General features: G+C 38.0%; 1 long non-coding RNA gene and 1 other non-coding gene across 2 annotated transcripts; both read right to left on the reverse strand.

The window, feature by feature from the left end:
- Nucleotides 1–6,697: 6,697 nt before the first annotated feature.
- LOC130454149 (U6 spliceosomal RNA) lies at nucleotides 6,698–6,804 on the reverse strand. Its single transcript, XR_008911827.1, has one exon. It is a non-coding gene; the product is annotated as a U6 spliceosomal RNA (small nuclear RNA).
- Nucleotides 6,805–11,702: 4,898 nt separating this feature from the next.
- Nucleotides 11,703–18,498, reverse strand: LOC103095378 (uncharacterized). Its single transcript, XR_467130.3, has 2 exons — nucleotides 17,455–18,498; nucleotides 11,703–14,109 (listed from the first exon to the last, which is right to left on the reverse strand). It is a non-coding gene; the product is annotated as an uncharacterized LOC103095378 (long non-coding RNA).
- Nucleotides 18,499–20,219: the final 1,721 nt, after the last annotated feature.

Raw genomic sequence — 20,219 nt, forward strand, 5'->3', positions numbered from 1 at the left:
ACATATGCCATAGGTTCTCCAACACAGCCTTAGTGTTTCATAAAGCCAAAGAATCAATCTCTTCAGGTAATCATTTGACAAAAACTGCTGGGACAGTCTAGCAATTGTTTTAGAACAACATTTAATACTGTATACCAAGATAAACACTAAATGGATATGAAACTTAAGACATAAAATGTGGAATCATAACCAAGTTAGAGGAACAAAGAAATCTTTTAGACCTATTGAGGGGATAGACTTTGTGATCAAACAAGGGATAGAAATGCAATACAGGAGACAAAATGAATGGTATTGATTGTATAAAATTTAAAGATTTTTGCAAAATAAAACTAATGAGATTAAAATTAAATGTGAAACGGGTAACTAGGGGGAAAACCCCTTTGTAATAAGTTTCTGTAACAAAGTTATCATATCTAAGATATTTGAAGAAATTATTCAATTAATAAGAAAAGGAATTATTTCCCATATGATAAATGATCAAACAGTATTAACAAGCAGTTTTCAAATGAAGAAATCTAAAGTAGCAGAAACATATGAAGATACTTTAATATGAGATTCCACCTCACATTCAGATTGGTACACATGTCAAAAGAGGGAAATGACAATTATTAGAAGAGCTACAGAAAAATAGGAATACTAATGTATTGGTGGTGGAAGTGTGAATTTATCCAGCCATTTTGTAAAACATTTTGGAACTTCGCACCAAAGTCACTAAATTAAGCATTTTTACCACTAGATCTTGACCTCAAAAAATATAAAAGAAAAAGGAAAATAACCTATATTAGAAACCTTTCTGTTTGTTTTATTTGTAGCCCCCAAAAAGGGATGCCCAACTATTGGGTAATGGCTAAGGAAATTGTTATGTAACTACAAATAAATATTTTTATGCCATTCAAAAAACAAAACAAATGGAAGCTTTTTGGAGTAAATGGATATTTGTATGAACTAATACAGAGTGAAGTGAGCAGAAGTAGGAGAATTATTTATATGCAGATAAAATATGAACTTTAGAACTCTGATTAATGCAATGATGAACCATGATTCTAGAGTTCCAAAATACAGTATGCTACCAATATCCTGACAGAGAGGCGATAAACTCATGATGCAAACTAAAGCATAAATTTCTGACCATTGCCTATGAAGAAATTTATTTTATTTATATTTGTTTTCAAGGTTTTAATTGTGGAGTGGAGATGTAAGTGAAGGAAAATACTTAATTGAAAAAATAACCAAATTAAACCTAAAAAAAATGTCATGCAAAATCATGGACACTGTATTAAGAATGACAGAGTCCAACTATAACTGACATCATGTAACAACCACACTAAAAATAGCCAAAGATGTGCCATAATTTAACAGGAAGTAGAAAGTATCTGAATTCTTAAACATATCATATATATATATAAAACACTATAATAATTACTTCAAGTTTTATTCATTTCACCTTATTCCCTTACTATTTTGTCATTTTCCTTTGTCTGATTTGTGTGTTTGATTTTCTTTCTTTTTTTTTTATCCATGTTGGCTAAAGGTTTATTATTTAGATAATGTATTTTAAAAAATCAAAGTCTTATCATTTCTTTAGGTTTTCTATCCAGATTATTACTCCTCTAAATTTTAATATCTATTCTTTTGTGCTTATTTTGAGTTTCTAATTTTTAAGATGCATATTCAGTGCAAAAATTATTTTCTTTTCTATTTTGTTAATTAAGTTTTAGGGTTATAATTTTTCTTATGAAGACAAATTTTAGATTCATCCTAGAAATTTTGCTACATTGTTCATTATTATTTTCTTTTATTTCATTATTCATTTTTATGAATTGAATTTTGAATCATAACTTAAAAATCATTGTTATATCTCCATATGAGTCTCTGTCCTTTATTTACTAATTTTATTGTGTTATAGTATACAGATAGGATATATTTACCATTTCTCCCTTCTTACATATATTTTAAATATTTCTGTGACCTAATACATGATTAGTCTTTATAACAGTCCTATATGCTGAGCAATATGTATGGTTTTTAGTGGTTTCATTTAGAAGACTCCATAAATCTTTTAGACTGAGTTTTTCCAGAAATCCAACTATTAGATTTTTCCAAAGTTGGAGAAATTTACATCACTGCCTTGATTGCTAAAGACTAAAATTGAATCTAGATACTAAAAACTTTATCCATAAATATTTGAGTCTTATTATTCAAGGGATAAACTAATATTTGGTAGGGTACCAGAATGACTGGTTTCCCTGCCTTATATCTCTCCCCAATCAATCTATTCTCCACTCAGCTGATATGATGAAGGGATCATAAGCACTAACCAATCCTGGGGTGCTGAAATGCACACACTGAGGCCTCATGGTAAATAAGGTCAAGATCCAGTATAAAACAAGATAGAAAGGCAATTTTCTTGTGGCCATATCAGGAACTCACAGGGTTAATCAGTCCAGAAACCTTTGATAGAAAAAATAATTAGTGCAGTCTCTACCAAATTAGGTTAATCTGGCATTGCTCAACAGACTATCTAGGATGCTTTCTGCAGTTCCAGTGACCATATTGGTGTTTCTGATTATCCTTACAACCTACTTTAGAATTTATATTTCAAAAGCTCCCATCTAGATAGGTAGTAGAAGGATTTACCAGTCCCTCCTGTATTCCAGATAACTTCTCAATTAAGACTCTTCTTTCATGTTTTCTATTTCCTTAGCAAATATTACTGAGACATAAAAAATGTGACCTTTGACTGTAATAGAAACTTTGATGTAACACACTGCATTGTTCCTTTGGTGTGTCTACCATATCAATCAGATAAGCAGTGAATGTTCAAATGCTAATAAAAGCACTAGCAAAAATCCCCTAGGGGTGGAGACAAGGAAGATTCTCTCTGAACCTAATACTGTGTTTGAGTCTTTCTTCTCTAATTTTCTTAAATTCCATATTTTGTGCCCAGTTCCTCCACAATTTAGAACCCTTCTCTGAATCTGTTACATGGGTTGTAACACATGATGACTCCCCCCCTCCACTTCCTTTAACTCCAGAAGGCTACCATTACCTCAAAAATCAAAGATAAATCCCTCTACTTGGCATTAACAACTCTTTGTAACATGCCATCCCACTTTTCCATCTGTCTTATCATAACCAGTTCCATTCACTCTGTGATCTGGTTACAAATAGCCTACTTGCTGCTCCTGCTGTTCCCTTCTCTGTGTTTTTCATCGACTCCTCCCAATATTTGCCATGTGCTGTCCCTTCACTTCTACCTTTTAACATCACAGTCTTCCTTCAAGTCTAAGCTCAAGTATCACCTTCTGTCAGAGCTCTCTCTCTGCACCCTCCCCAACACTGGTTCTAATTATCTTTATATATATATATATATATATTTACATGATTTATGATTTTCCCCACCCCCCATACCTCTTTCCTCCCTCCTCTCTCCTCCAGCAAGCAGTTCCACTGGGTTATACATGTATCATTGTTCAGAACCTATTTCCATGTTATTCATATCTGTAGTAGCCTGATCCTTTAAGCTCAAAACCCCAATCGTATCCTAGTCCCATTACGTGGTCGATCACATATTTTTCTAATGCATTTCCATTCCCACAGTTCTTTCTCTGGATGTGGATAACATTCTCTCATAAGTCCTCAGATTTGTCCTGGATCATTGCTGCTAGTAGAGAAGTCCATTACATTCAATTGTGCCACAGTGTATCAGTCTCTGTGTACAATGTTCTTCTGGTTCTGCTCCTCTCACTCTGCATCAATTCCTGGAGGTCGTTCCAGTTCCCATGGAATTCCTCCAGTTCATTATTCCTTTGAGCACAATAGTATTCCATTACCAACAGATGCCACAATTTGTTCAGCCATTCCCCAATGGACATCAGGACATCACCCCTCTCCTGCATTTTCCAATTTTTTTTTTGCTACCACAATGGAGCTATAAATACTTTTGTACAAGTTTTTTTCCTTATTATCTCTTTGGGGGTACAAACCAGCAGCAGTATGGCTGGATAAAAGGGTAGGCAGTCTTTTAAAGCTCCCTTTTTTTTTTACTAGACCACTAAAGTACCCTGCTCTACTGAAAACAGAAATGACATAACTACAGAAAAGAAATTAAGTGGAAAAAAATCCATATCATGGAACATGGCAAAAGAGGAATAGTTAAAAAATGACATTCAAACATTAATACCCAGTTACCTCCTGGGGAGTGAATTCATTGGGCAAACTCTATGGCGAAGAGGTCAAAGCAGAAAAACAACCTCTATTACCAACTACAGTACATTATTAAGGTGAAAAAGACTTATATTGCTCACAAATGTTTGCAGCCACTCTCCTAATGATGATAACAATATAAATGAGTGCCATCTTTAAAGCAGAATAGATTACTAAATTAAAATAGTTTGATATCCAGGAATTAAATGCTACTGAGAAGCCCAGGCAGAAAACAATGCCAACCAGAACATCCTTTTAACAAATGGCTCTCAAGTTACATTTTACTCCACTGGTTTGCCATAATAGTAATCTAAGAACAGTTTGTTTTTTTTTTAAAGGGCAAAAAAGAAAGGATGCAAAGGTGATGAAATCTGCTTTCATGTCAATTTTATTAGGTAATTTACATTCTTAATTTACATTATGCATGTGAGGCCTTTCATTCTGAAATCACAACTGGTTTTAAATTATGATCAGTGAATAAGTAAATTAAAGCAATCTTACAGTCTTGTCTTTGTAGAGATTCAATATTTCTTTCATCCCCAATTGAAGATTTTGAGAAAATTTCTCAGAGTTTTCCTTCAACTGTTGTACTGATCTCAGTATGTATTCCAAACTGTTCCCCTAAGAAATATCCTTATGAGGGTAAAAGTCAGAGAAATAAAGCTGGTAGAAAGTGGAAATTTAAAACCACTTTTTCAGTCTATCTATGAGAGTGGCCTGAGGACAGAGACTTTCAAGATAAACTTAATGTTACCCACTGGTTCATGCTGCTTTGTTAAAAGTAAAGTTGGGGAGAACCGATATGGAGCAGTAGAGAAGCACTCACACTTTCAAATGATTCTAAAATAATGCTTCAAATCCAGTTCTGGAGCAGTAGAACCAAAGAAGTGTCAAATGAGACAAATTTCCAGCCAAGACAACTTAGGAGGTCAGCAGGAAAAGTCTGTCTCATTAGAGTAGTGGTTGAGTCTGGAGTGCAGCGCACACTACAGCCCAGGATGCATTATGAAGTAAAAAGCAAGCCTTAGAGGTGGTTGATTGGTTGATGCAGCAGCTTTGGGAGTTCTCAGACCATGGATTGTGGGCGAGTTAGATAACTAATAGGAAGGCGATTGCAAAGGAATCTTTGTTGATGCTAGTTCAAGACTATTGCAATGTCCAGACTTAATTCCAAGTTACAGTCCCAGGGCGAAAAGCAGTGATAGTACTTTTGGACACAGGTGATCAGGGACCCTGGTCACAGTTTCAGGGCAAAGAGGAATATTTATAATTACTCACATGGAAGTAGGGAACCTGGTTTCAAGTCCAAGACAAGGGAGCACTAGCAATTGCTGCTGCAAGAGAATGTGGACCTGTTCATGGTCTCAAAGCCAGGAGGAGTGCTAGCACTGGTTCTTTCTGGGTAATGACCAGAGCACAGGCCAGGAGAGCTGTGACTATACTTCTATTAGATTGTATCACTTTGGAAGCACCAAAAGTCTAAAGATCTCCAAAGTTAACTCTGAGAAGAGCAGCAAGAAAGGTCTGAAGCTTGAGGAAATGCCCTCCTCCCTTCTCCCCTGTGGGTATAACATAAAGTAAAAAGTAAAGAAATAAGCTAAAATAATGAGCAAATAAAAAAAATAACCTGACCAGAGAAATGGTTGGATCAGTTTACAAGTCTTCCAATAGTGCATTAGTGTCCCAATTTTGCCATATCTCCTCCAACATTCATCACTTTCTTTTACTGTCATATTGACCAATTTGATAGGTGTGAGGTGTTACCTCAGAGTTGTTCTAATTTCCATTTCTCTAATCAAAAGTGACTTAGAACATCCTATCATATGATTTATTGGTGGCTTTGATTTCTTTACCTTAAAATTGCTTGTTCATATCTTTTGATAATTTGTCAATTGGGCAATGACTTGTAGCCATGTAAATTTGATTTAGTTCTCTATTAATTTAAGAAATTAGACCTGGATCATAGAAATCTGTGATAAAAAAATTTTCCCTTCTAATCTTGGTTGCATTGGTTTTGTTAGTACAAGAGCTTTTTAATTTAATAAAATAAAATTATTCATTTTATATCTTATAATGCTCTCTCTCAGTTGGTCATAAATTCTTCCCTTCTCTACAGATTTATAGTAAACTATTCTGTTTCCCTAATTTACTTATGGTATCCCTCTTTATATCTAAATCATGTACCTATGCTGAACCTTATCTTGGTAGAGTGTGAATTATAGATCTATACCTAGTTTCTGACATATTGTTTTCCAGTTTTCCCAGCAGTTGTTGTTTTTTTTAACCCTTACCTTCCATCTTGGAATCAATACTGTGTATTGGCTCCAAGGCAGAAGAGTGGTAAGGGCTAGGCAATGGGGGTCAAGTGACTTGCCCAGGGTCACACAGCTGGGAAGTGTCTGAGGTCGGATTTGAACCTAGGACCCTCCTGTCTCTAGGCCTGACTCTCAATCCACTGAACCACCCAGCTGCCCCCTCAAGTTATTTTTTTTTAAATATGGAATGCTTCACGAATTTGTGTGTCATCCTTGTTCAGGGATCATTATGATCTATTCTCTATTATTCTATTTTTAGTATATGTGCTACTGAAGTGAGTTCTACATTTTGATTCCTAAATGTTTTTCCTTCAGGTCTGACCATGTCACTCTTCATGTACACTCAATCACCATCCGTGGCTCCATACTGCCATTAAGATAAAATATGAACTCTTTTGTTTAAGGTTTAAAGCTCTACATAACCTGACCCAATCTTTTATTTCAAAACTCAATGAATATTATTCTACTTCCCACACTCTATGATCTAATCTAACTAGCCTTTTCTCTACTGTTCACCAAGATGCTATTTCCCATCTCTCTCTCTGTCTCTCTGTCTCTCTCTGATTCATACCTGAAATGCACTGCCTCTACCTCATAAAAATCTCTTCTTCTAGATAAAACTCAATCACTATCTTCTACACCCTGATTGGTACACTACACATTCATCTTCCATAACAATCAACCATCCCCTCATCATTATAGGCAATTCTTCTTGAGATAATCTTCCATACCTCCCTAATTCTCTATTCCCAGAACTCTCTTTCCCAGCTTCCCATTTTTGTTCTCACTGTTAAGTGCTTAGGCTTTGAAGATAAAGTCGTGGGTGTAACTCCTCCTTCTCTATCTGCTTCTGGTAAGGTGTTTGTGGAGGTTGAGTGGGAGCCAGGTAGGAGAATTTTACCCATGTGGTTTTACTTAGTTTTTATACTTTTGTTCTTTTATTTCTTCTATTTCAAGTGATTAATAACAAACCTTATAAAATATAATACTTGTAGTTGCTGGACATTAAGTTACATTTAACAATACCATCGTCACTGGATTTCCAAACTTTTTCTTACCTCCTCAAGACTTCCATAGCTTTCTCCTCCTTTTCTTTTCTTAGCAAAGAACTTTGCCTCATTTCGTTGAAAAAATGATTTTTCTCTATGCCAAGAGCTCTCTTTTCTACCTTCTTCATCTCACATCAAGGCTTCTATCACTATCTTCTCCTTCATCTCAGTATCAGATGACAAGATAGCCCTTCCCCTTACCAAAAAAAAATCCCTCTATGCACAAGTGATACTATTTCATCCCATTTTTTCCAAAGATATTGTTCCCTCTCTTTTCCCCATGCTCATTTTATCTTCAGTCAACATATACACACAACATGCACACAAAGTGTCTCATATCAGTTTCTCATTCAGTTGATAATCATTAGCTAAAAATAATTGCACTAAACAGTAAAAAAAAAAACCATGACAAATGTATTTGGTAAAGATCATTTGAATGGTATTTGATTAAAATGAATAATTTCTAATGATGCATTTTTAAGTCACATTCAGCATAATTTTAAAAAAGTTTTCATCTAAGTTAGAAAGTGCAATCATTTTAATGAATATTAGTTAATGATTAAAATGCAAAAATAATCAGTTTTATTTAAAACTTTTAGAATTATTTCATTCTACTTCTAGTAGTCATAATTATTAATGGAGAAAAACTAGAGGTTTTTATGGAGCTGTCCTAACAAAAAAAAAAATGAAGACATATTTGAGGAAAAAATATTTTTTTAGAATAAATTGTATCAAGTACAAATTCAGGTTACTCACCCTTTCCTAAACATATGTGTCTAAATTATTAATGAGTCATATCATCCTTTTAACACTGAATTTGTTGCATAGTATTTTTGAATCCCCCCCTCCCCCTTGGATTTCTTTCTTTTTCTTGTAATCACATTTATCATTCTATTGTATCTAAAATTGTGGAGTAATTGTAGATCATCAGAGAAAAATATAAGATGCTACAAAAAGTTTCATCCTCATATTTACCAAACATTAGTCACATTTTTCTTGTTCCTATTCCATGTTTATTGTGAAAGTATAAGCCAAACACACTGTTAGCAATGCCTAGGGAGTAAGAAACCCTTTATCCCTGTTACCTCTGTGTGGAGTGGGTTCTTGAGGGGGATGCACCCCAGGAATCACTCTAATGAGCAGACAGGAGTCATGATAGGATGCAGACAGAAAATGCAGCCTTTATTGCTAATTGGGCAAAGGACCAGGGCCCTGCTCTGCGTGGTCGACTCAAAACAATGGTCGACGATATATAGATGAACTCAGAATTTATAGAAAATTTCTACAATGATCCTCTTTAGCCACCCACCACCACCTGTGTGTGCTACATTGTCTGTATCTTGTCCTTCCTTCCTTCCCCTCCCAAAGTTCCAGGCAGTTCCTGAAAGGTGGGGAATATCTAGGTTGAGTGAGCATTTAGACATGGCCACGGTCTTTCAGGAAGAGACATCTCTTGCAATATTTTCAAAAGGGACTGAGGTTCTCTTGGGAATTTTTCCAACTGTCAGTTTCCATCACAACTCAGCTCCTCACTAACCTGTGAATGCAGATTGAACAGAGTACTATCCAAGCTATTAAGATTCAGTAAGAAAAGGGGAAATGGTTTTGTTTGGTCACAGGGGGAAAGAGTGCTAATTAGGGCACCGTAAAAAGCTGTGTGGGGGATGAGATTCAGTGTGTAATTCTCAGAGTAGTGCTTATGGCTTTGTAACCTCAATTTTCAAGAACCATTTAGACAGCCTTGGAATAAAACTACCCCTCTGTCTCCCCTACATTCCTTCAAACTTCTCTGGTAAAAGCTTGAGCTTTTTAGTAGTCAGTTCAGGGAAGAGCCAGACTAGAAGCCAGGAATCAGTAAGGAGGTATCACCAAGTCAAGCTGAAGCCAGAAAGGAACAGGGGGTTTCCAATGCATCTACTGTCCCAGTCTGAAAAATGCACGAGAGTCACAGGCTTTAATCATGGGGACTTGGGGGGTACATAGCGTTGAAAACCAGGCGCTCAAGACTCTAAACTTCACAGTACCCCTCCCCTTACAGGGTTCGATGAGAGAGAAGGGGGAATCTTCTTATAAAAAGTCTGTGCTTCTATGGAGAACAGAGAGAGGGACATTTTGCCCAGAGCATGCAGCTGGTGGACTATAGCCCTTTTCTTTCCCTTCCCTCCCTCTCCTCCCCCTTCCCCACCAATTTTTCTACAGTAAAGCTGCCTTTGCCTTTTTTTCTATCAGCTTCTCTTATTTCTAGTGATTAAGATCTTCCAGATTGTCCGTCACTCACTCCTCAGGGCAGTCTGGGGGAAGAGTAGGGCTTTCTCCATGCTCTTCCTAGGAGAGCTTGGTACTTCAACTCCTCTCCAAAAGGGCTCTCCCTTTCATTCATTTCCTGCTGGCATGTTTCCTCAGGGGGTGTTGCTCCTTTGCTCTACTTCTATTGCCATATTAACAAATACATTTGGGAATAAGACATACTCTTCATTCTGCATACCTCTAATACTAACCACTAACCAGCTGTCCCCGCTGAGTCGCCTAGCTAAGGCACCAAGGTTTCCTGAAGGTGAGACAGATGGTGTTGTGTGCTAGACAAGTCAATACCCTCATCACCCCTTTCTCTAATGCACGGAGGAAAAGAGGAGACAGCCACGGACCCTGTGAGCAGCAGTTCCAGGAATAGCAGTGACCACTGGTCCCAGTTTAAACCCCACCCCCAATCCAACAAATTGTATAGAATTTTTTCATTCTTTCTACCCCAACTGCCAACTAACTGCCACCAATGGGCAGGTAAGCCCAGGACTCCACTGAATCCCAGAGCTCTCCAGACCACGAGGCTCATAGCCACCATATGGTGAGGGAGGGAGCCCTATGGCAAAAGAGGTAGCTCTGCCATCCATATCAACTGTCACTTTTTTTATTATAGTTTAGGAGGTTTATTAAGGATCATTCAAAATCAAGGAATAAAGAAGATACAAAATAAAAACCACGTGCTCATGGCTGGTTAGCCCATTTAAAATCCCTGCGCTTAGCTTACCACCATATTTGCTGCATCAACTGTCACTTCTGTGGGAGATGGAATTAAGTGTATAGTTCTCAGGGTAATGACATTTGGCTTGTAACCCCAATATTTTCAGAACCCCAGCCAGAGTTAGTATTCCCTCTTAGAATAAGACTGTCCCTTTTCCTCAGTAAAACATTTGGCCTGTCTTCTACATTTCAAAAACCTTGGGTGGCTTGTCAGGTCCAGAGCCAGGCTTCAGTCTAGGAACCAGTCCAGGAAGAATGATTGATAACTGGGAACATGGAGGCCAACTTACAACAGGAACAAAAGCTCCCCATCCAAGGTTCATTTACAACTCCGCAACTTTCTTGAAGATATCCAGTTCCCTTGCCAAGGCATACATTGCTCCTCCCCAAGCCCTATCTCACTGTCTCTCAGACCTAGCCTGGAAGTCACAAGTGGAATCTGACTGGATGAAGGGAAAAGGAACAAGGGAAGTGGGAGAAGGTCTTTCTGTGATTAGAAAAAATCCAAATTGCTTCTGAATTCAATACTTTGGCATTCCTCAGGCATCCAAAACTGGGGATGTCCCCTTCTGTGACAGGTACAATAAAGTCTGTCTTATACTTTGGCTTCCTGACTCTGAGATTATGTATTCATTTAAGTGGAGGGAGTCCACTGTTCATGCCTCTGTTCCATACACTTCTCAGTCAAGGAAGGCAATCTAGCTGAAGCAGCAATGAGTAAAGCAGGAGTTAACACCCACCAAACAAATCCAGTCATCATCTTCACCTCTTCTCAATTTTTGTCAGAACCCATGATCTTGGACCCAAGGACCTGAGACATAACTGTGACACTCTGGGGGTGCTTTTGTTTTTAGACCATCCCCCACAAAATGAAAAGGAGAACAAAATTTGAGAAGGAGGTCACCCATCCCTTCTAATGTTGACATCACTTGCCAGTCAACCCCCATTGCTGAGGTAGGAAATATATAGCCTAGCTAGCTCATCACTAATGACTTCAGAGTGAGGCAGGAGGACACATGTGCCAAGCTTCTGAAAACATCACCACCTTGGTCAATGGGTAGGATAAAAATGACCACCCACCCCTCATTTCAATTACAAAACTGGAGTCAGAAAATGAGAGTAAAAATAAGTAATTGTTTATTTCTTTTCCTCATGAGAAAGGCAGATGCCTTAATGGCAAATATAAATGCCTGGGTGCAAAAACAGACCTTTTATAGATTCCTAAGGAGAGACTCCCCGCTCCCTCCTCTCTCTAGCCCCCTTGTCTGGGAACCAAGACTTACAATCTAATCATGTGGATTCTAGCCAGGTCAGGGTAGGGTGAGGTACAGTAAAAGTGTCACTTAAGAGATAAGGAAGCAAGTGAGTTGTCTATCCTCTTGCACCAGGGGCCTTTGTACTTTCCCAGCCTTGTCCCAGAATCTTCCAGAAAAACAATGAACAAAAGGCAAACAAACTAGTTCTCTACATTCCCCTGTCCAACTGAGGGTGTCAACTTGGTGTCTTTGCCTTGAGAATGCGGGAAGGGTGAGAATGATAATAATGCTCTTAATCCTATCTCACTCATCCCCTCCATTTTATTTTCAGAGATGTGGCATCCTCCCTTGCCTCAGTTTCCCTCTCTAAATCTAGATATCCTCAGAGGCGATAATCTCCTTCCTTTCTGAATTCTATAGTTGCATAACAACCAGCTGCAGGTTTTCAATAGCCTCATGAGGCAAGGAATAAGGCAGTGAATAATTAAAAGGCTTCCTAATGCACAAATCATAAAGAATTCAAGTTGTTTGAATCAACTATCATTCAATCAGGATAGTCAACCCCCAACAATCAGGGAAAACCACTTCTAAACTGGTAAAAAATTGAGTCCAACCAGCTGACCCAAGAAGTAGTATCCACCCCCGAGTTTCTGCTTAATTCTTCTGAAAGGGCAGTTAGTCCCTGGAGAGCTCTGGCCACTGACCGGAGTGACGCAGTGTTATTGGGACATGGCACAGGCACCACCTTCCTTAGCTAACATCATGTCTAAACGAATCTATTTTCCTGTGCCATTGACTGGCAGCATCCCCTGACTGTGTCCCCAGGGTACTTTAGGAACCTCTGCTGAGTATAATGGATGTCCTTGATTCTGGCTTATGGCACCACCAAAAGGGATTCGCACCTCGCTTTAAACTTGCCCAGGACTCTTCTAGGCACTCCTATTGCATCTAGGCACACTGATTGGTCAAAGCAGCCTTCAGGAGAAACCAAAGTGTTTCTCTTTTGCCTTGACTGGTCTAGCTGAGTGGTTGGGTTCAGATATATCATTGTGAAGGGGATTGGCAATTGTACCAAGGCACATACCCCAAGCCAGTCCCTTGGGACGTGTCTGAGTGTGGTTCCCCCATGGGACCACCAGAGATCTGCTGGAGAAGAGATGCTTAGATGAGAACATCCAGGCCAGTCGCTCACATTCCAGGCTCAGGCATGTTCCCGCTTTGGACCTGACTCAGGTGCCCTGAGATACGCGCAGCATGATTCCAGAATCCTCCTCCAGCCAGAGCTCCCTTTTGTGCCACTAGTCTTAGTCATCCCCTGGATTTAGCTCTCCCAAGAGGGTAACCACCCGCTGGAATTCGACTTCGTATCCAGAGGAAAGGGAACAACAGGGCTGCTGGTGGTACAGGCAGAGTTATTGCTTTTTTCTGTACTCTGAACCATAAGACTCCTCACAACCTCTGTGTCAAAGGCTCATCTAGGATCCTCAGTCATCATCATTGCAGGCAATCCTAAAACCTCCCATTTACAAGGGCTCGGACTCATTTTTTGTGCTTTGGCCCTCCCCTCTTCCTCAGATTGGATTATTTTGTCTACCCACTTGACCTCCTCCATATCTCGGCCTCAGAAGGTCAAGGGATCACTACCCTCGAAGCTACGATCATCCATGTTAATGCTAGTATCAGTGCCCTTTGCGTCTTGGGGACCCAAGGTAATGGAGGCAGTAAATGTAGGGAACTGCAGTAAAAGATCCCTACTGCTGCCAATAATGCCACTAAAAGCAAAACAATAAAACTCGACAGCTCGGTGTGTGTGTCAGTTCTGGGGGTAATGTCCTGTGGGGCATGGAACAAGAAGGCAAACCCCAAAGGATCCCCACCCTGGCCAGAGAGTGACAACCATCTTCCCTGTCACACAGTTTAGAGAAAGCTTTAAGATTAGAATCAACAAGACAACAACTCCAAGATTCCCCAAGGAACTCTTCCATATAGAAATAATTCAGGACCATCAAGTGCCATGAGATTTCTTCATGATGATTTTCAGGGCTTGGTCAGTAATAATTACAGTCATCCAGATGACAGGTGGCTCTGCTGGCCCTTTCACCCAGGTAGAATGGACCTAGTCTTGTCAGCAGTTCTTACAGCTGTGTTGGTGGTTAATAGGATTTGGAAGACTCTTTCCAGGTTCAAATCAGGACCCAGTCCTCTGGTTGGAATTTGTGTACCAGGAACCCTAAAGGTGGAGATTTGGGCCATCAATGTCCTCTTCTGCTGGGAAGAAAGAGTCAGTGTGAGAGGCAGTGTACATATATTCTCAAGAATGAATCTCCCCTTTACCACTGGGGTGGGATGCCATGGGGTGTGAAGGTTCCAGTTAATTTCCAAAGCCCTCATCAACCTCTGCAAATACCTTCGGATGAGGTGCTCAAGCAAAACTCTGATCACTATTTGCCTACCATCCTCAGAGCCTTATTAAGGGACTATGGTTCAGGGAAGTCTCTGGCTTCTTTTGTCCTCCCCAGGTTTGTGAGAGGACCTCCAGGTCTCATCCTTCCTCTATTTTCTACTTGACCTCCTCTTATTCCATCTATCACAAATTTCTCTTGACTCTGTCTTGAGGTCTAAGCCTTGACCTCCAGAGTATAGAAATATCACTCTTCTTATGACCATAATTTGTTCTTCTTTGTCACTAATTGTTTAGTAACTATTATCTACATATTCCTAATTATTCTTTGAATAAATTCTAGAATATTTAAGCAGGGAATTGTTAAATTCCCTGAGAGAAACAGAGGAAATCGGCATAATAGCAATTAATAACATTGATTAAACATAAGACTTCCTTGCACTTGGGTAACTTCTCTTTGTAGCCAACAAATCCATCTTCAGAAATCATCTTCTGACAGTCAGGGATGGGTCTTTTCAGGAAATTTGCTTCCTTTCCCCCACATTGCTTGTAGAGATCCTTGAGATGTTCCTGCTAAAATCTTTTCCAAGGTAGATCTCAAAAGCATTTATGAACACATAAGTAACACCATTTTTGCAGATATATTTCTCTACCCCAGGTTCTGTAAGAGATATAGAAAGTACTGGTCTATAATTCTGAGCCTAAGATCTAAGCTCCATTTATGGTCAATTAAAAGGGGAGGTCCTTTTTTATAACTGTTCCTATAGGACCTTGACAGCAAATGCAGTTCTTTGATTAACAAAATTCCACTTGCCTAGAACTTGATAAAAATTTAAACCTTCAATTACAAATTCACTTGGTTGCTTGGGGGTATGGAATTTCCATTTTACAATTTGCATCACTTTCTTATTATAGTATTTTGTTATAAAAGGAAAAAGTAGGGAAAGATTATAGATATCAAGAACTTTTACTTCAAATGGCAAATCTCATGAATTGCAGCTCAGAAAAGTTTAACTTCCCAGTAATCCAATTCCATTTTCTTGAAATTCCATAACCCAAACAAGTTTTTTATTTTACAGGGCTGATTGCTTTCCACTCTAATGACTTCTTAAAGTCCTACAAGTTTACAGATAAAATGTTTTTCTCTTTAATTTTCCCATAAAGTAAATACCCATTTTGTATTTTCCTTATTCTTTCCCTATGTCAGTCCTCACAGACTCAATTTTACAGTAGATCTTAATTGAAAAGATTTTATTTTCACCTATTACAATTTATTTACTTCTCTCAGAAGGCAGAGGGCCATGAGGCTCTCCCCTCCTCTTTAGTAGTGGGGAAATGAGATAGTTATTGAATTTCAGTAAAAACAATTATAGAATTGCTTAAACTTGTTAGTCAAAACATTCACTTTTTTCCTTCAAAGCCTCTGCTCAAAGAAGAATTAAACTTCCTTTTTGCCTTTTTATTCTTCATATATCCTATATTCTTGAAACTTACATATGACATTCCTCTCAACAGACTTCTACTTTCTTTTCACCATCATTATTCAAATAAATTTCACTCCACCAGGTATTATTTTACCGCCTAATTAGTAGCCCCAAAGAGCCCAGATTATTATTCTTTTTAAAGATGACATCATTTACATGCTATATCTTTAGCATATTTTCTTAACCAATTTGCCTCAGACATTAATTTAGTTCACACTATAAATTAACAAATCATTCATGATTAAACCAAAATCCATTCAAACAATGAAAACATTCTTATCCTAAACCTAGGCTTGTCTCTGGATTCTCTCTGTGCCCTGGAAACTGAGGTTGCTCAGGGTTTGATTTACTGGGGAGACCTTTCTTCAACTCTCCATCACCCTTTTATATCAGGGAACCCCAATTTACCCAGGCAACAGCTATCATTAGCCTCACTCAAGGAAGGTGAAAGGAGAGTAGGAGCCAACCCATCTACACTTCTACTCTTCATCACACTTAGTACCTTCTCTATTAAGTCCTTGTGAACTCCACTAAAATACCATCAAAGACAGTGGAAAGGGCCTTTATTATGATCCTAAAAACCACCATTATTACAGTACATACTTTAGTAGCAACCCTTACAATACAATCATATTTCATAATGCTTTTGGCCATATTCCAAACTACTGATACATGTTCCATTTCAAACTTATAGACTTGAAACTTTCTCTTTCCCAATGCTCTTGAAAAATGCTTTTTCACTTGTGAGCACTTTCCTAGATTACACAAAATCGTAATGCTTCATCTCTTTCTTCTATAAAGCTGGTACTAAATTTTGATACTCTTAAGTTATTGAATCAATGCACTTAATTAAACAGCCAGCAATTATTATGAGTTTACTTTCATCTCTTTGTTGACTTTAAAATGCACTCTTTCTGACAAGCAGGATGGCTACCTATTTTCAGTATTAAGAAAGGCATTAGTCAATTCTCAATTTTAATTTACTCAAATGAAAACAATTCTTGATGTTTAAAAGTTTAAATCCTTTACCAATTTTGGTTACTTTAAATCTCAATGATAATAGCATGCTTTCCCACTACTAGATTGGTAGAGGATAACAATGCTTAAAAAAACTTAAATCTTATAAACCTGGCAGACAATTTTGCAATAATACTGAATCCTGACCTTTATATTCATTTTGCTCAGTTCAACAGGCATGATTAGGAATTAGGTTTTATTTTTCAAAACTACATGTACACATATTCTAACTTTAAAATAAATGCCATTTAGGACATCCAATTGAGAGATTAAACATCTCTTTCTGTCCTTCCCACTTTCCCTCTCTGGGACCAGCAGGAAAGAAAAGGGGGGAAGAGGTGGAACAGATGTTTTTACCTGCCTCTAGCTTTCCCAAAATAGAGGATAAAACCTAAGGAATAACTTCTTTTCATTTAGTTAAACTATCTTGGAGTTTAGGAGGCTCACAATTCACACGTAAGTGCCTCCTTTTTAAAAATTTTAATTACTTAACTCACTCTCTGGTTTTCCAAACCTCTCCCACTTTCAGGAATGTAGGAAAAGAGAGAGAGGAAGTTAACATAATCACAAAGGGTTCCCTCCCCCCCCCCCCCCAGTCTCCTGCTTATGTGCACATGACAACAAAGATTTACTTGGACAGACAACAAAGAGTTAAATAAATCTTGCTTCAGATTTCACACAGTCCCAGGACCACTTCGCCCTACTTACCATTCTGAGTCAGTTCATCTCATCCAGATCTGTGGGAGGGGAGATGGGTCTTGTTTTTTGTTTGTTTGTTTTGTTTAAGTTCCTTCTTTCATTGTACAAACTTTAGCTTTAGGTGCTGCAGAAAAATTATTCATTTATTTTTACACTTATTCCAATTCTGTACCTTAGGTACCTTTAGTGTTAATTCGTATTATTTCTGCAACTCTGAATTTTCCTGGTCCATTCCCAGGTATTTGTCTGTATCAAAATCAAGATGTCTAGAACTTTCTTCCTGGCAATGAGCCTTCAGTCTCTCACCCTTGGACATCTCAGGCCAAAAGATCTTGCAAGATAGCCCTGAGTGTTTCAGTCTTTCAAATTCTCAACAGATTTGGGATGTCAAACCTTCCATGTGCACCCATGTACATAATCCTTGTTGCTGTGATTCAGATCTTCTCTGCTTTTTATTTTCACCTTCCTATCCTTCTAGGCATGGAAGGTGGCAGAGAGAGAAAACTCTCAGCATTCTGTCCATGAGGAAGTGGCCAAAATAACTGGAGGACATCCTGTGCCCACTGAAGGAAGAACCTGAGGGTCTTTCTGACATTCCAGGAATCCTGGCCAATTCACCAAATGAGTGTGATTAAAAATGACCACCCACCTCTCATTTCAATTACAAAACTGGAGTCAGAAAATAAGACAAAAGATAGGCAGTTATTTCTTTTCCTCTTGAGAAAGACAGATGCCTTAATGGCAAATGCAAATGCCTGGGTGCAAAAACAGACCTTTTATAGATTCCTAAGGAGAGACTCCCCGCTCCCTCCTCTGTCTAGCCCCCTTGTCTGGGAACCAAAACTTACAATCTAATCATGTGGATTCTAGCCAGGTCAGGGTAGGGTGAGGTACAGTAAAAGTGTCACTTAAGAGATAAGGAAGCAAGTGAGTTTTCTATCCTCTTGTACCAGGGGCCTTTGTACTTTCCCAGCCTGGTCCTGAATCTTCCAGATAAAGTCAACAAAATGCAACAAACTAGCCCTCTACATCCCACTTCCCAACTAGGGGGGGCAACTGGGTGTGTTTGCCTTGAAAATGGAGGAGTGGCTGTAATCTGAATGCTCATTCTGAGAATAACACATTTACTTCTGTCACCACCTCCCTTCAGACCTGGGTGAAAACAGTACATCTTGTGATCAAACATCCCAGGAATAGTTACTCTCCCCTCCTCCCTGCTGGCCCTACTTTAAATCCAGATCCCTAAAACCATCATCTAAAGAAACAACTTTTGTCAAGGTGTGAGCTGTCAACTCCCACTATAGATGCCTTCTAAATATTCAGTTACTAAAAATCCTAAAGCTGAAATTTGTACAATGATAGATTAACTGCTGGAAAGGAACTTAAAGGTAATTTAGTTCAATAATACTTGTTTTGCAGATGAATAAACTGAGGCACAAAGAGATTGTCAGTTATCAAGTGTTATACTTTTATTAAGTTTAAGATTATTTTTAAACTAATTCTTCCTGACTCTAAACCTACTTTCCTACACTTTCTCATTTCTTAAGGTCCTAGGCTCTGTTGAATCGTCTTAAATGAGAAACAGATATCATTTTGTCAAAGTAAATAACAGCAAAATAGATCAATGCCAATCTAATTTGACACTGTGTATTCATGACCACTGAACTTCTCCATATGACTTGCAGCTGAAACCACCTATATGTGCTTTATTTTTCCACCAGAATATCAACAACAGAGATAGGTTTGCTTTTTCCATTTTGGGACCTTCAATTATTGCAATGCTTTGCACATCTAAAGTGCTTAAAAATGGTTCTCATGCATTAGAATAACTGAAAGAGGCCAGAATGATTTGGGGTTAGCCTAGGAAAAATTATAGATTTCTATCTTCTTTTGTTTCATTTCTGGGGGATAAAGTTACAGAACACCTTTTAATGAGTTGTCGATTCAGTCACAGAAAATCTCTACAAGTCTCCCTTTTAAAAAATGTTTGGGTTTACATTCTCTAAGAAGCTTTTTCTCATTGTTTTCTTCATGGTTCAGAAAAGCACACTGATACTCTCCATAAAAGTCTTCTCTTCTTTTATTTGTGGGGCGGTCAATATGGCCGGTACTCTCAAGTCTTTCTCTTCCATTGCTTGACTACTAGAATAAATTATGTCTGACACTCTTTATCATGTGTCTTAAATTAATTTCATCTAAGGGTTAGACAGTGTCACTCAGATTTGTTAATAACATTTCTCTTTTCTGTGAATTGGTTCAGCAATTCTGGAAAGCTATTTGAAACTATGCTAAAAGAGTTTATCATTTGATTCAGAGATGCCAATATTAGGACTATTCAATAAGGAGATAAAGGAAAAATAATAACATTTGCATAAGTAATATTTATAACAGCTATTTTTGTACTCTCAAAGAAGTGGAAACCAATGAGGAACATTTCACTTTAGGACTGACTGAATAAATATTGGAACATAAATGTAGTGGCATATTATTGAATCATAAGAAATTTTAAAAGAAATTGTTTCAGAGAAAGACAAATATGGATTGATGCAGATTGAAGTGAGGAGATTAAGAAAATAAATTTAATATTGTAACAACACTGTAAAGAAAATCAACTTTAAAAGACCAAAGAACTCTGATCAATATAATGACCAAACAGAATCCCAGAGTACCAAAAATGAGGAATATTACTTACCAGCTATTAGAGAGGTGATGGACTCAATATAAAGAATGAGACAATTGACTTTAGATATGACAACAGAGAAATTTTGTTTTGA

Source organism: Monodelphis domestica, chromosome 4 (assembly GCF_027887165.1).
Source record: "Monodelphis domestica isolate mMonDom1 chromosome 4, mMonDom1.pri, whole genome shotgun sequence".
Classification (NCBI taxonomy): domain Eukaryota; kingdom Metazoa; phylum Chordata; class Mammalia; order Didelphimorphia; family Didelphidae; genus Monodelphis; species Monodelphis domestica.